We start from the raw sequence: 14984 nt of genomic DNA, 5'->3' as shown, positions 1-14984 counted from the left end.
TATGTCCTTGGCAAATATTTTCTTTTGGTCCATGGCTTGTCTTCTGCTGTCTTGAAGAATCATTTTTTTTATTAACTTATCATTCTTCCGGGCATACAAACTACAGCAAACATATTCTAGATTTGTTTCATTCTTGCTGGTTGGACAGAAATTATGACTTTATAAATATACTGTCATCACAATCATAGACTATTATGAAGGCGACACCACTTGCTTCTTGGAATAATCAGTCACAGACATTTAATCACTTATATTTCTTATGAATACAAGTAGTTTAATTTAGATATTGTTAAATGAATCATCTTTTTTTTTTTTTCATTTTTGCTATCATTGTGCTGTAGACCAGGCAGGCAAAGGGGAAGAAGGAATTTTTTTTTCCAATAAGAATTTGAAGTGGCTTAGCTCATTCCATATTTTATTTTTGTACTTAAAATTCATGTTAGTTTGCCCACTTCTCTATCACAATTGAGTAGTTCAGGTTTTAGTGAGAACTCAATGAGATACTGCTTGAAAAGCATTTAGCCTAGGGCCTGGCATATACTAAATGTTCAATAAATAGTGTTATCACAGGGTTTCCATAATATTATTGCCAGTGTAGTAATGATAGTATCTTACTATTACTGCCATATAGTTGTAATATTACATAATAATTTTCTTGACTAATAACTTGTCTCATTTTGATTTGTACTTGTCAACAATCTTGGGAAGCAGTGCTCACCTGCTGTGGACTTCACAGCACCACCTGGCCAGCTCAGTTTAGGAAAGGGATTAACTTCATTATACACTAGGCTGGGAGCCTATCTCAGGCAGTAGCATCAGGAACAATTAATAAACATATTATATGCAACTAGAAGAAAGGTCTGATTTTCCTATTCATGGAATTAGAAGAAGTGGGTCACCGTGACCTAATGGGAATTCTTATCATTGTGGGTGTACAATATTGATTATTTTCTGGTGAGTTGAAAGGGTCAAGAGTGACATGGAGAAGAGTAAAAAAATAAGACAGATATGAAGGTTATTTAATGTTTTTCTCATAGATTTACTAAATATTTAGTATAAATTAATACACTGCTTTAATCTTGGTCTGAAACTTTTATGTAAATATAAATAAATCTTGATATGTAAGTTTTATACATATATATCATTGTGGTGTAAGTTCCTCTTAAGATACTTCAACATGGCTATAGAATTGTATCAATACCACCACATGAAATTAACTGTCTTTCAAAGACAATTTTGAACATCTTTGGTGATGATTAAAATTACAATAATTTATAAAGTTTGTAAAAGTTGAGATAAAGGTTAAAATTTCACCAATTTATGCAACCTTTACCCTTTTGTATTCAGATTTTAAGTCAGAGGTTTCCTAATTGTAACCATAATTTATATAAACATTTGGGAAACAGCACTGTAATGCAGGGAACAAGACAGTACCTTGTCAAGAAGTAGTGTGCTTATGTCAGAATTTAGATAATATACAGAAAGCTTTGCTTATCATTTTACGGTAACCATACTTTATACTCTCAGATTACTCTTGACTATATTCATTTGACAAATATTTGGTCAGCTCTTTCTATGTACCAATTATTGTGTTAGCCTGAGGAAGATAATAATATACGTCCGAAGCTTTTTTTTTTTTATGTTCCAAGTGTTTAGTTTTTTCAAAATGCATCCTAAGCTTTTGAAGGAGCCAATGACCTGTGGAGAAGATGGGCAAAGAAAACAAATAGTTATATCATAAAAGGTGCTAAAGGGGCTTCCCTGGTGGCGCAGTGGTTGAGAGTCCGCCTGCCGATGCAGGGGACACGGGTTCGTGCCCCGGTCCGGGAAGATCCCACGTGCCGCGGAGCGGCTGGGCCCGTGAGCCGTGGCCGCTGAGCCTGCGCGTCCGGAGCCTGTGCTCCGCAACGGGAATCTTAAAGACAGATGAATTTGATTAAGTGAATAGGGAAGAAGGTAACAGAAGACACTAGTGTCTCTGTCCACTTACTGATACTTACGGCTGCATCCCCAGCCCCTAGCTCAGTGGCTAGCATGTACAAAGGGCTTAAGAAATCTTCAGGTCTTTTTTTAAAAATAAATTTATTTTATTTATTTTATCTTTGGCTGTGTTGAGTCTTAGTTGCTGTGCGTGGGCTTACCCTAGTTGTGGCAAGCAGGGGCTACTCTTTGCTGTGGTGCACGGGCTTCTCATTGTGGTGGCTTTTCTTGTTGCGGAGCATGGGCTCTAGGTGCATGGGCTTCAGTAGTTGCGGTGCTTGGGCTCAGTAGTTGTGGCGCACAGGCTTAGTTGCTCCGCGGCATGTGGGATCTTCCCAGACCAGGGCTTGAACCCGTGTCCCCTGCATTGGCAGGAGGATTCTTAATCACTGCGCCACCAGAGAAGTCCCAAGAAATCTTTGTTGAACACAAATTGGATTAAATGACAGTGAAGAGTCTTGTAAGGCAGGTACGGAAACGATGGAACAAGCGAGGAAAAGCATCGAACAACCTAGTCTCTTCACTGCAAGCAGGGGATGAAAAATCACCTTGGAATTTCTGGAGTGACTGTGAGACCTGTTTCACCAGGTCATAATTTCTCTGTTGGCTTATGGAGTTAGAGAACCAGTCGCCACAGCTTGGGCTGGGCTGTCATCATCGCCATCCTTTGTTATTACACAATGCCATTGCAGCAGGTGTGTCAGGCATACTTAGACAATCTTGAGTTTCCTGAAGGAGAAGTGCCATTTTGTTATATATCAACTCCTCTCCTGCCCAACCAGTAGATTTAATCTTGGATATTTAAGCAGATGCCATGTCAGCAATACAGACAGAGCTTTTATAAGGAAAGAAAGAAAAAGATGTAAGAATCACTTTCTAGGTAGCTTATTCAATTAGAAGAGAGACAAATTGCTAACGTGATGATACCATCTTCAGAGGGAAGTGTATCGGTGTATTAGATGAGTTTCTCACACCAAGATAAGATAATGAAGTATACGTATTGTGGGTGATGACCAAAGAAGGAAATAGTAATATTTAAAGAGTATGATGGTGCAAATAGCCAAAGAGGAACAGAATTGAAGGGCTCAAGAATTAAATAATGCGGAAAAGCAAAAGCTGGTAAGAGGAAAAGGAATATTTAGTCGAAGGACTTGAAACTATCCTTTTTTGGTTCTACTTTTTAATTTAATTTTTTATTTTGTTTATTTTTTAATTGAAGCATAGTTTGATTTACAATATTGTGTTAATTTCTGCTGTACAGCAAAGTGATTCCGTTATATATATATATACTTATTTTATCCCAGGATATTGAATATAGTTTCTTGTGCTATACAGTAGGCCCTTGTTGTCTATCCAGTCTATATATTTTGGTTCTAACAGTAAGTCTAACCAGGTGACTACGTGATTAAACAAAATGGGGTTCAACGGCAGCCTCTTTATCTTTCAAAACATTCTGGACTCCTTGTAACCGATGATATTGAAAAAGAGTGCTGCTGACACCACTTCCACTCACGTGCCCATTAACGTAAACCCCAGCGCGCACAGTGATCATTTTCACAGTGGGAACATCTCTGTAATCTGTTTAGTTTTTACTTATTGACTTAATTTTACCCAGACCCTTTCTGGAAGAATTTGAGGAAGTGTGATACATGCTAAGGTGAATGAAATCAAGTGACTCTTTTTTTTTTTTTTTTTTTTTTGCGGTACGCGGGCCTCTCACTGTTGTGGCCTCTCCCGTCGTGGAGCACAGGCTCCGGACACGCAGGCTCAGCGGCCATGGCTCACGGGCCCAGCCGCTCCACGGCATGTGGGATCTTCCCGGACCGGGGCACGAACCCGAGTCCCCTGCATCGGCAGGCGGACTCTCAACCACTGCGCCACCAGGGAAGCCCTCAAGTGAACTCTTATTCATCCTGTTCACAGCTCTCAGAATAGCCTGAAGCATGGTAAGCACTTAAAAGAAAATGCGTGTTTAAGGAATGAATATAGCATCTAAATGACTAAAGGGAAATCTGGTTAAAACAGTCATTACTATATTTTGGTTCCAAAGTCATTCTTTTCATGAGGTTAACTATTCCTTGGAAGGTATGCAGGTTCTACCCCTTTTATAATCTAGTATCAAGTGGAATTATTGGATTTAAGGGGTTTATATCTTCATCGGGGCTGTAAGTGGCCAAATGCCGGTGAAATGACATAGAAAATGCCATCAGAATGTCCACGTATCAGTCCTGCTCTCTAGAAATACACCAGTTCAATCACCAAGTGCCTTAACTTTTCCTTTCCTAACGAAGTTAGGAAAGTTCAGTGCTTCTGAACCTGCATACCTTCCAAGGAATAGTTAACCTCATGAAAAGAATGATTTGGGAACCAGAATATAGTAATGATTGTTTTAACCAGATTTCCCTTTTAGGGGATTTGTCTTGAAAATTCAAAGCAAGATGGTTGCTTTTGCTTGGATTCTGTGCTCTTTGGGGGGATTGAGGAAAACTGATGGAGACTAAAGGTCACTCTTGTCCCCAGTCACCCCTTAGTACTGCCACTGATGGTCGGGGCTCCTGACACGAGACTTCTGTCATTCTAGTCTATACCTGCCTTGCCGTGACCCCGCTAGAGCCAGTGAGCATGCTCCGTGACAGATAATCTTTGGTGTGGAGAAGGTTGTGATAGACAGTTTCATTCATTCATTCATTCATTCAACAAGCAATCATGAGGCATCTATACTGAAGAAATTGTCCTTCAAGGAGCTCAGGGTATAATCGGGGAGTCACCTCTGGATTCTAGAACCCAGGTTCTAGCTCAGTTCCACTACCCTAGACATTACACGTGTTTCATGAAACATTACAAGCCATGTCCTGTAAAACCATCTCACATTTATCAATCCTTCAGTGCTGGCCCGACTCCAGCCATCAAGTCACTATGTGAAGAGTGGAACTGAAATTCTAAGGCCTAATTCCACAGTCATCGCTGAGGGTTAAGAACTTCTGCCTTCTCTTCTCCTGATACAGCAGTCATTCTCTGAGGGTAAGAGTGGGTTTCTTCTTTATTTTTAATTCAAAGCTGCTAGTGGATTTCAACATCAGTTCATTTAAACATATTTATTGAGCGCTAGGCATATTACAGATAAGCGTCTCCCGGAGCTTTCTGTCTAAAAGAACACACCTTGACAAATCACTTGGGGTCAGTGGGGTGAAGGGCTTGGACTTCTCCACAGCAGGTGGTGACGACATCTATCCCACAGTCATCAGTGATGAAGTGAGTGCAGTCCAAGGTTAGATCATCACCGTTAGCTTAGGCTGTTCCAGATGGGTACTCTTCCAGGGTACTTTTAACCGAAAGAAGGGAATCTCCATTTCTGCTACTGGGAGTAGGGCGACTTTCTTGTGCAAAGGCTCTTGGGGAAACAGAACTCAGTTTAGCCAGCTATGAGCTCAGCAGGCCCCTTCCCCTGCCCTCGAGGACCACCGTGAGGATGTGGGCTGAGCATCCTTCCCCAGACCCGCTCCCCGCTCGGCGGGTTTGATGTCCCTGTTGGCCGCTAGAGGGCGATCAGCTCCCGGACAGCAGCAGCGTTTGAGGGACCCCTGTGGCCACCTGAGCCCAGAGCCCACTTACCCCGACCCGGCTCAGGAGTCACTCAGGTGTGTTTAGAATGCCCTGGAAACAGAAACCATGAAGACAGTTAAAGATAGGGTTGCCAGACAAAATACAGGACCCCAGTTAAATCTGAATTTTAGACAAACAACAAATACGAATATTAAATCATCCCTTGTTTATCTAAAATTCACATTTAACAGGGTGCCTTATATTTCTCTTTGCTAAATCTGGCAACACCCTCCAAAGGTCAAAGGGGCCTGGGAAGAATGAAAGCCTTTCTAGGGAATGTGGAAAAAAAGACAGTTTTTACTACCTTCCTGTTACTTGACTCTAGAACAAAGCTTTGCATCCTTTAGACTAGAAGGCCTTGTTCTCTCTGCTGTTGGCAGAAAAGCAGGGATGCAGCCTGTGGCCGTGGCTAGAAGAGGCATGAGGAACGGTTCTGTACCCTGGAACACCTTCATTATCTTCATTATCCCCAAGGCCAAATGCACCATTAAAGTCCTTCCTATGTTTTGCGTTTCTCCAAAAGATGTAAATATCTTCTTAGGACAATGTCTCAGCTCAGGCTGCCATAGCAAAATACCACAGACTGAGTGGCTTAAACAACAGACCTATATTTCTCACAGTTCTGGAGGTTGGAAGTCAGAGATCAGGGTGTCAGCAGGGGTGGGTTCTTGGTGAGGGCTCTCTTCCCAGTTTGCAACGGCCACCTTCTTATTGTGTCCTCACATGGAGGAGAAAGAGCTCTGTTCTCTACGTCCCCTTATAAAGTTGCCAACCCCATTACGGGGGCTCCCACCTCATGACCTTATCAAAACCTAATCACCTCCCAAAGACCCACTTCCAAATACCATCCTGTTGGGGTTAGGCCTTCAACGTATGGAGCTGGGGAGAACACGAACATTTAGTCCATAGCAGAGGAAAAGAATATAAGCTTTGTCAATGAACTTCCCGAAAGAGTGCTTGGCAACCCATGGGAAATCAGTACCAGACCAGAAAAATGTATAGATTTAAAAGCCCAGATTGAGAGGCGTCAAGACAAAAATGAGGACCCCAAGAAGAGGGGGGCCAGTGTTACAATTGCTACATTTTCAGCTGCTCATTTTGTCCAGGGCTGGAGCCCTTTTGGAGGATTTAGCATTTAGGATCTGAATCGGTGGCTCATGGCAAGTTAACAGTGACTTCTGAGGCCCCGAATGCATGGCCATGATTACTGGTCATTGGCGGTAATTAGTCTTCTCAGACTGAATAATCTCAGTCAGTCTCAAGGAGCATTTTAATTTCTCTGGGTAGTTGGAACAGAGTTCTAATGTCCTTTGCGTCCTAATAAAGTTGAAAGTAAACATAAGGGCTTTGTGCTCACCATCAGCCAACACACGCTTTTCGTTTTGCTCATGTTTCCTCTTCAGAGTCGACAAAGGTACATGGAATGCCGAGGAGGTTCTTAGGACAAATATCTTTATAAGAGTCACAAAAGGCAGCATTTCTTCTTTGCTTCCTTTTTCCCAAGGTCAGTATGAAGCAGAGTTCCTAACTGCTGAGAGAGGCTATGTCTGAGAGGATATTTAAATGACCTTGAATTCACAGCACCTTCCTGCAGTCCCAGACGTTGAGGATTTTTCCAAAAAATTTAAGGTGACGTTAATACCAAATTAAATCAGCAGGGGGCACAATTTCTTCACAATGTATTAGGCTTGGGGGGTTTTGTTGTTGTTTTATTCGAAAGAAAAACACCTAAGCTGTTTCTTTGTGCTGTTTTGAATTGGCCCTACCCGATGATAAATAATCCAAATCTCAAAATGTCACGCACGTATTCATTTTCCACAGAAAAAGGTAAACTAAGCCCTCTAAAAGGGGTAGGTGAATGTACTGACAGTGCCCTGCTAATGATACTATTTCTGCCCCAGTAATTCTTTATTTTTAAAAAATAAACAATTGTTGAGTGGGCATGTTCAGGACTGTACATGCAAAGCCCTGCAGGGGAATCTGTTGCCCATATTTATTTCAAGTTCCTCCCCAGAAACTCCCAGCCTGATCGTGACCTCCCCTTGCCACTAGAAAATTAGGAGGAAGATTTCAAATGACTGATTTTGTCAAGATTTGGAGCAGTTACTTGCAGGGGCTGTGTTCTGCAGCTGTCTTGCACATTTTGAAACAGTTTGCAAATTTGTAATACCTCCAAATCAGGTTGACTATATTCTCTTCTTGATGTGCTAAAGAGGAATAGGAATCGATGCACTTGACTCTAGCTGTGCCTGTATGTGTGGCATGCAGTGCCCTGCTGTCAGCTCCTGCACTTGTACTGCACTCAGTGCTATCTTGAATTAATCACCTTGTTTCTCTTGGCGTTAATTTTATTTTCTTCGCAAACAGAAACAGCTTATCCCTATCACACAAGAATATTGAAAAGATTCCAAAAACCTCATCACTAAAGGGTTACTAAGAGCTCTTTAAAATTATTATTAGTAAATGCAGTACTAATAACAGCCCAGACTTGCAAAGAACTTACTCTGCTTCAGGCTTGGTTTATTTGCATATTTCAACTCATCAAATTCTTCTTCAGAGAGGTTAAGAAACTTGCCCAGATTCACTGATGTGGTAAAAGGTGCAGCAGAGATACAAAGACACACAATCTGGCTCTAAAACCGACGGGCAAGATGTAGGATTTAAAAATTTTAATTTTTGGAATAAGTAATAATTCACAGGTTTTAAAAGCAAAAATGGTACACAGTGAGAAGTGTTGCTTCCACTGCATCCGCCCTGTTCTGCCATCTGCTCTCTCCCTTGCAGTACACGCATCCAGTATTTTCTGCAGTTACAAACAAAAACAAATGCAAAATCTTATCCTCCCCTTCATGAAACAAAGGCATAAAATTGTGGTCCCTACGCTGAACTTTGCTTTTCGACTGAACCATCTGTCCTGAGACCTTCCCCGAGCACGACAGAGAAGGCAACCTCCTTCACGTTCAGCTGTATAGTGTTCCATTGTGAGAACCTACCCTAGTTTATTTAACCATCCTCCCCCCACCTACAGAAATGGCTTCTACACTATTAGTTCCACATACGTGCCTTATGTGTATCCTTTTGTAACTGTGCAGAGACTTCTGTAAGATGAATTTCCAGAATGAGGAGAATTGGTTTAAAGAGGACAGTATTTGAGATATGTATTGCATAGATATCGCCACACAAGATGGTACCATTTGCGCTGCCCCCAGAAACGCTGAGATTGCTCGTTTCCCAACAGTCTCACTCACAGGGTATGTTGTTGAACTTTTGGATTTTTGCCAATATAAGTGAGAACAGCATCTCAGCATAATTTTAATTAACATTTTAAAAATTATGGGTAAGTTTGAGCATGTTTTCATTGGCTTAAGGGCCACTCACACTTCTTTTTATGTGATTTGTCTATGTCCTTGCCTGTTTATCTTTTGGCTTGTTGATCTTTTTAAATCTCAATTTCTAGAAGTTTATATACATAGAAAAATAAACCATTTTTACATGATAGGAGTTGCAAATATTTTTCTTGTTTTGCATTTGCTTTTTTTTTTTTGCGGTACGCGGGCCTCTCCCTGTTGTGGCCTCTCCCGTTGCGGAGCACAGGCTCTAGACGCACAGGCTCAGCAGCCATGGCTCACAGGCCCAGCCGCTCCGCGGCACGTGGGATCCTCCTGGGCCGGGGCATGAACCCACGTCCCCTGCATCGGCAGGCGGGCTCTCAACCACTGCGCCACCAGGGAAGCCCCTGCTTTTTATTTTGATATTGTGAGTACATTTTTAATTTTTCTGTTTTTGAATTAAGGTATAGGACTTTATCAGACAAAGATAAATACTGTATGATATCACATATGTGGAATCTAACATATACAACGGACTAATGAATATAACAAAGAGAAGCAGACTCACAGATATAGAGAAAAAACTTGTGGTTAACAGTGGGGAGAGGGAAGTGGGGCAACACAGGGGTAAGGGATTAAGAGGTACAAACTGTTATGTATAAAATAAGCTACAAGGATATATAGTACAACACCGGGAATATAGCCAGTATTTTATAATAACTATAAATGGAGTATAACCTTTAAAACTTGTGGATCACTAGATCGTACACCTGTAACTTATATAATGTACAGCAGCTACACTTCAATTTTAAAAAAGTTAGGATTTTAATGGTATAAGTTAGTAATTATTCAAAGTTGAAATAGATTTATTCAATAAAAATATGTTGAGAGCGTACTACTGTGCTTCCCACCTTGTGCTAAATGTTTGGGACAAAACTGCTCCCCTGGGAATGTTCCTAATCTGGTGGGTGAGATGGTTGGATAAGTAAATTATTCCAGGGTGCCAGTGGTAAGAGTGACAAGAGAAATATGAAAAGGGGCTATAAAGTTACAGATGGTTTGACCAACTTTGAGAAACTTGTGAAAGGAAGTTATTTTTAAGCAGGGTCTTGAGGGACGTGTAGGAGTTTGACAAATGAAAGGGAAGGTAAGGGTAGGTTAAGCTCTCATAGCTTATCTCCTGAGGGATTAGGTCCATTGGTAGCAAGATAGTTTGATTTTTCTTGTATCAATTTGCCAAAACACAGGTAATAATCCCAACTATCTCTTTAACTAAATAAGAAGTGATATAGTACTCTTACCTGAAGGAAACTTACTATGGTTAGAATTCTGCAAAGGTGAGTAAGCTTGTGGTGGCTTCAGACTCTCGATGTCTACCTAATGTCACTCTCCTCTTACCATTTGATGTCAGCTCTGGTATTTCAGCTCTAGAATTAAGAAAAGAAAAAAGGCCCGAAAAGGCATTTAGGGCTGGTGTGTCTATAGTCTTTGATCATGGCAACTCTAATAGCTTTTTCTTTTAGGTGAGTCTCACAGTTTCTGCAGAACTGGAAATTGTCTTCACAAGGCCCCAAATCACCTCTTCACTGGCCAGTTCAAGTATGAGCTAAAGTTGAATCACAAGCAGGGAGAGAGAGTGGACTCAGATGCTGACTGGTCTTCGTGAGTGGGGAAAGCTGGGACTCACCACACTGGTTCAAGTGGCAACACGGCTGTTGCCTACCCAACCCGTTCTCCCCTCTGTTTCACCAATGGAGCTCCTGTCTGGTTCAGAGAGGCAAGGAGACCCGCTCAGCAGTATACTCTGACTAGTCTGGTCTACTCTAGGCCAATCATGTCAATCTAGTTCCTCTCTTGCAAAACTGGATCTCTGGCCTCCATTGAAGTTCAGAATGGTGTGACCCTGTTAGGGCCAATAATGCACAAGGGGAAGTCTGCCGGCAGGTTTCTGGGAAAGCTATTGCTTCCTAAAAAAAAAAAAAAAAAAGACAAGATAGCTAGTGCCTGCCTTCGCTGCTTCATCCTGCCTTGAATGCAGATGTGATGCCTGCCACTGCAGCAGCCATCTTGTGACCAAGAAGCTTGCAGAATTTTTGCAGGGACATCAGCCCTGACATCATGTTACTAACTGAACATAGCAGTTGCCTATGTCTAGACTTCTTAGCATGTGAGGAAAATAAACATCCTCCCTCTCTTAAGCTACTGTTGATCAGGTTTTCTACCAAGTGGTCAAGCAGCAGTGTGGTGGCCACTTAGAATGTGATGAGGTGGGCTTGCCGCACTTTGAAGGAGACATCGAGCCCAGGTGGATTTAGACAAGATCAGCGCGCGTCAGCTACCTGTGTCCCAGTCCCACAGGACTACACCAAACAGAAAGGGCCCAAAGATGCTGGTGACACGAGCAGTGGGACACTCCGTTCCTGAGGACCACAACCAAGCAGTTTTAGAGTCTGCATCTGTTTCTGAAGACAGGGGACAGGTGGAAAGTCCCGTGCCTCCTGGGAACCAGGGGAACAGATGAGAAACTGCCTGTGGCATCTCCCACAGGTAGGGCAGTGGATGGAAAACAGCTTGGTGACATTTCCTGTCAAAACTGCCTCTCTTGCTGAGTTCCTAAGAGGATGACAGACATTCACCAAGACAGGTCAGGCTGCGGCTGGGCCTTGCCTCCGAGGCCTGTGGGAGGACCTGGCATGAGGGAACCACGGCAGAGCTGGCCTCCTACAAACTGCAGATAAAAGCCTTTCTGATCGAGAGAGTTCTCATCCCAAGGTAGCATGGGAAAAAGGACTTAAGCTTGTTAAAGGACACATGTTTTTCAGAGGAATAATATATTCTGTTTAGAGTTTTATCTTTTGCTGAAATATTTCCCAGTGTCTCATAAGACTAATTACGAGGACATTTCCCTGCATGCAAAGGTAGTGTCGAAGTACCTCCCCAGGCATTGGCAAGGACTGATTCCAAGGTCTTGAGTGTGTGTGTGTAAACGTGTGTGCAGACGAAACATTAGCAGCGCACATCACAGAACCCCAACACACTGTATCAGCCTACTTTCTGCATCTGACTTTCAGAAGAGATGTGTCTTATGACATGTTCAAATTCATCCTCAGCCATACAAACTGGCTCGTCTCACTCTTATTTCTTAAATAGATCATACAGATGCTGAAATGTGACATTCCAATCTTAACAAGCCTTAAAAAACATTTCTACAGCCATCGCCTCTTCGTGCCTGAAAGAAAAGCTCAAATCACTGCCACAACAGAGCACAGGTAACAAGCCTTGCTCATTTCTCACCCTAACTAGCACCGCTTATTCATCTGTCACACCTACGACATCGGGAGATGTTACTGTTACTCATGATTCAAAGTCTTCACAGCACATCACCTTAATGTCCTGAAGTAGAATTTATGATGTCTGTATATGACTCATCCTAGATATCCACAGAGAGATAAACAAGATGGGCTTTTTACTGCAGAGTGGAATAGATGCTCTTTGAGTTGGAAGGGAACTAAAGATCTGAACCTCACCACCCCCCGTGGTACTGGTGAAGGCAAAGTAATTAACCCAAACTGTTACTGAACCAAACTGGGGTCCCCTGGCCTACACACAGTAAAGCCAATCTCCTGACACCGGATTGTGGTGAAGGAAAGCACAGCGTTTACTGCAGGCACAGGTGCCAAGCAAGGAGTCCAGGGCAGCTAGTGCCTAGAGGACCCGAACTCCCCGAAGGCTTTCAAGGAAAGAGTTTTAAAAAGGGTGAGGGAGGGGTTTTGAGGGGGGGATGTGATGAGCTCATGGGCATTCTTCTGATTGGCTGGTGGTGAGGTAATTGGGGGTCAACATCATCAGCCAGTCTGGGGTCTACGTGCTGTCGGTCAGCATACAGTTAACTTCTTCCACCTGGTGGGGGTTTTAGTATCTGCAAAGCAGCTCAAAAGATATGACTCAGAATCTTTAGAATCTGCAAAGCAGTGAGAGGCCCACGTACCGAAAAAAAGAAAAAACATGCTGAGTAATGTCGACGAAAATAATCAATAAACAATCGATAATAAGAATAGAAAAGAGCTTTATTTGAGCCAAACCAAGGAGTAGCCCAGAAGTCCACTTCCCAGATGACTCTGAGAAACTGCTCCAGAGAAGCAGGGTTTTCAGCACATTTTTTTTTTTTTTTTTTTTTTTGCGGTACACGGGCCTCTCACTGTTGTGGCCTCTCCCCTTGCGGAGCACAGGCTCCGGACGCGCAGGCTCAGCGGCCACGGCTCACGGGCCCAGCCGCTCCACGGCATGTGGGATCCTCCCGGACCGGGGCACGAACCCGTGTCCCCTGCATCGGCAGGCGGACTCTCAACCACTGCGCCACCAGGGAAGCCCTCAGCACAGTTTTATATCTTGTCAGAACAAAGAACATTAAACAAGTCAGGGACACATTTCTTCAAGGTTTATAAAAAAACCAAACAAACAGAACAGCACGTATAGCATGGCCTTGGCACCTGGGAAGGGAGTCATCATCAAAGGAGGACCAGCGCTGGCACCCCAGGAAGAGGGGCACTTAATCTCTGTTTTTGACGTGGACACTCTTCACTTCTGGGCAGTGCGCCCTTTTCTTTAATCATTAAAGCAGACGTACGATGTATGTCTGATAGGCCACAAACAAGCTACTTCAGTTAGCATCAAATTCACGTTAACTCACGGATAAGCCAGAATGACTTCCCTATATCTCAATGTGTACAAATTGTTTTTATCAGTACTATTTCTGGACTATATATTTGGGCCAGAAAGAGCTCTAGGCCTTAAACTATCAATATAAGATCTCAGTAAGCGAATTCCTACGTTAACAAGATTGGATTCCCAGAGAATTTGTTGGCCTAAAATATTTCTATGAGTCCATAATTAAACACATAAGCCAAATCACCCAGATAAGGTCACTGGACAAAGAAAGCAGTGAAACACTAGCGGGAAACCCAGGAGGACTGCACAGAGGAAGCTCAGGGTGCTCCCAGCCACTGTCTTAGCACTGGGGATGTGCAGAGGGCAAAGCAGGTCCTTTCCTCATCCAGCTTATGTTCTAAGAGCGGAGACACTAAACAAGCAAACATCTCACCTGTTTTATTTCACAAACATACAATATGACTATGTGCCACATTCTGCTTCAAGGACTTGAAGGACTTAGAGCGACTCACTGAATCCTCGCAACAATCCTGTAAAGCCGGCGCTATTAACATCTCTATGAGAAGAGGAAACGGGGGCAAAGAAAACGGTGAGGACCTGTCCAAGTCACAGATGTAGGTTGCACACGAAGGCTGCCACCTTCCCAGCGGCTAGCCTGCCCTCCTTGGGCAGAGTGAGGGGCTGGAGAGTCATGTGGGGCGCATGCCCCTTTGCACAAGAGTGTCATCGGTGACATGTCTGCACGGCTCTCCATGTGCTCTGGAGCTCAGCGTTCTCTGTAAAATCTCAGGGGCGAGGGAAGTCTCCTCTCCTGTTCCACCCTCTTGATTAATTTTAAAAGAAATAGGAAGTTTCTTGTTTACCAAGTGAGGTCAAACTCCTTAAACTACTCAAGGCCACAGCTGCCAGGAGGTGTGTCCACAATCCCCCTGCCAGGAATGGCTTTGTGGTCTCTTGGGAATTTTTACTTCCTTTCATGACTATAACTTAGATTGTATAAATGACTTAATTCCCACCCTTTTCAAATATGTGATACACATCTCTGCTTCTTTTTAAGGTGTGACAGGTGTATCACTATGTGACTGTTTCTATGCTCCTATTTACACCCCCTATTTGGATGTTTTTATAGCTGCTACTAAACATCACATCTGTAGGACCCCAGGATACTATCATAGGCACTATCTACCCAGATAGATTAAGCAAAGGTTTCATCTTCCCTTTACTTTGGCCTCTACATTTCATCTGTCGGGGTTCTCATGATGGTTACCAGTGTCTACGTTTTAATTTATAGGGCTTGGTAAAGAAATTGCAGAACTAAAGTGCCCAACTTTTCCTCAGTCCTCTTGTGCTTTCTGCAATTAGGAGAATCTTATATTTTTTTAAAATTTTATTGGAGTATAGTTG

Source organism: Monodon monoceros, unplaced genomic scaffold (genome assembly GCF_005190385.1).
Source record: "Monodon monoceros isolate NGI ecotype Baffin Bay Population unplaced genomic scaffold, NGI_Narwhal_1 Super_Scaffold_15, whole genome shotgun sequence".
Taxonomy (NCBI): domain Eukaryota; kingdom Metazoa; phylum Chordata; class Mammalia; order Artiodactyla; family Monodontidae; genus Monodon; species Monodon monoceros.
This window is presented reverse-complemented; position numbering follows the sequence as displayed.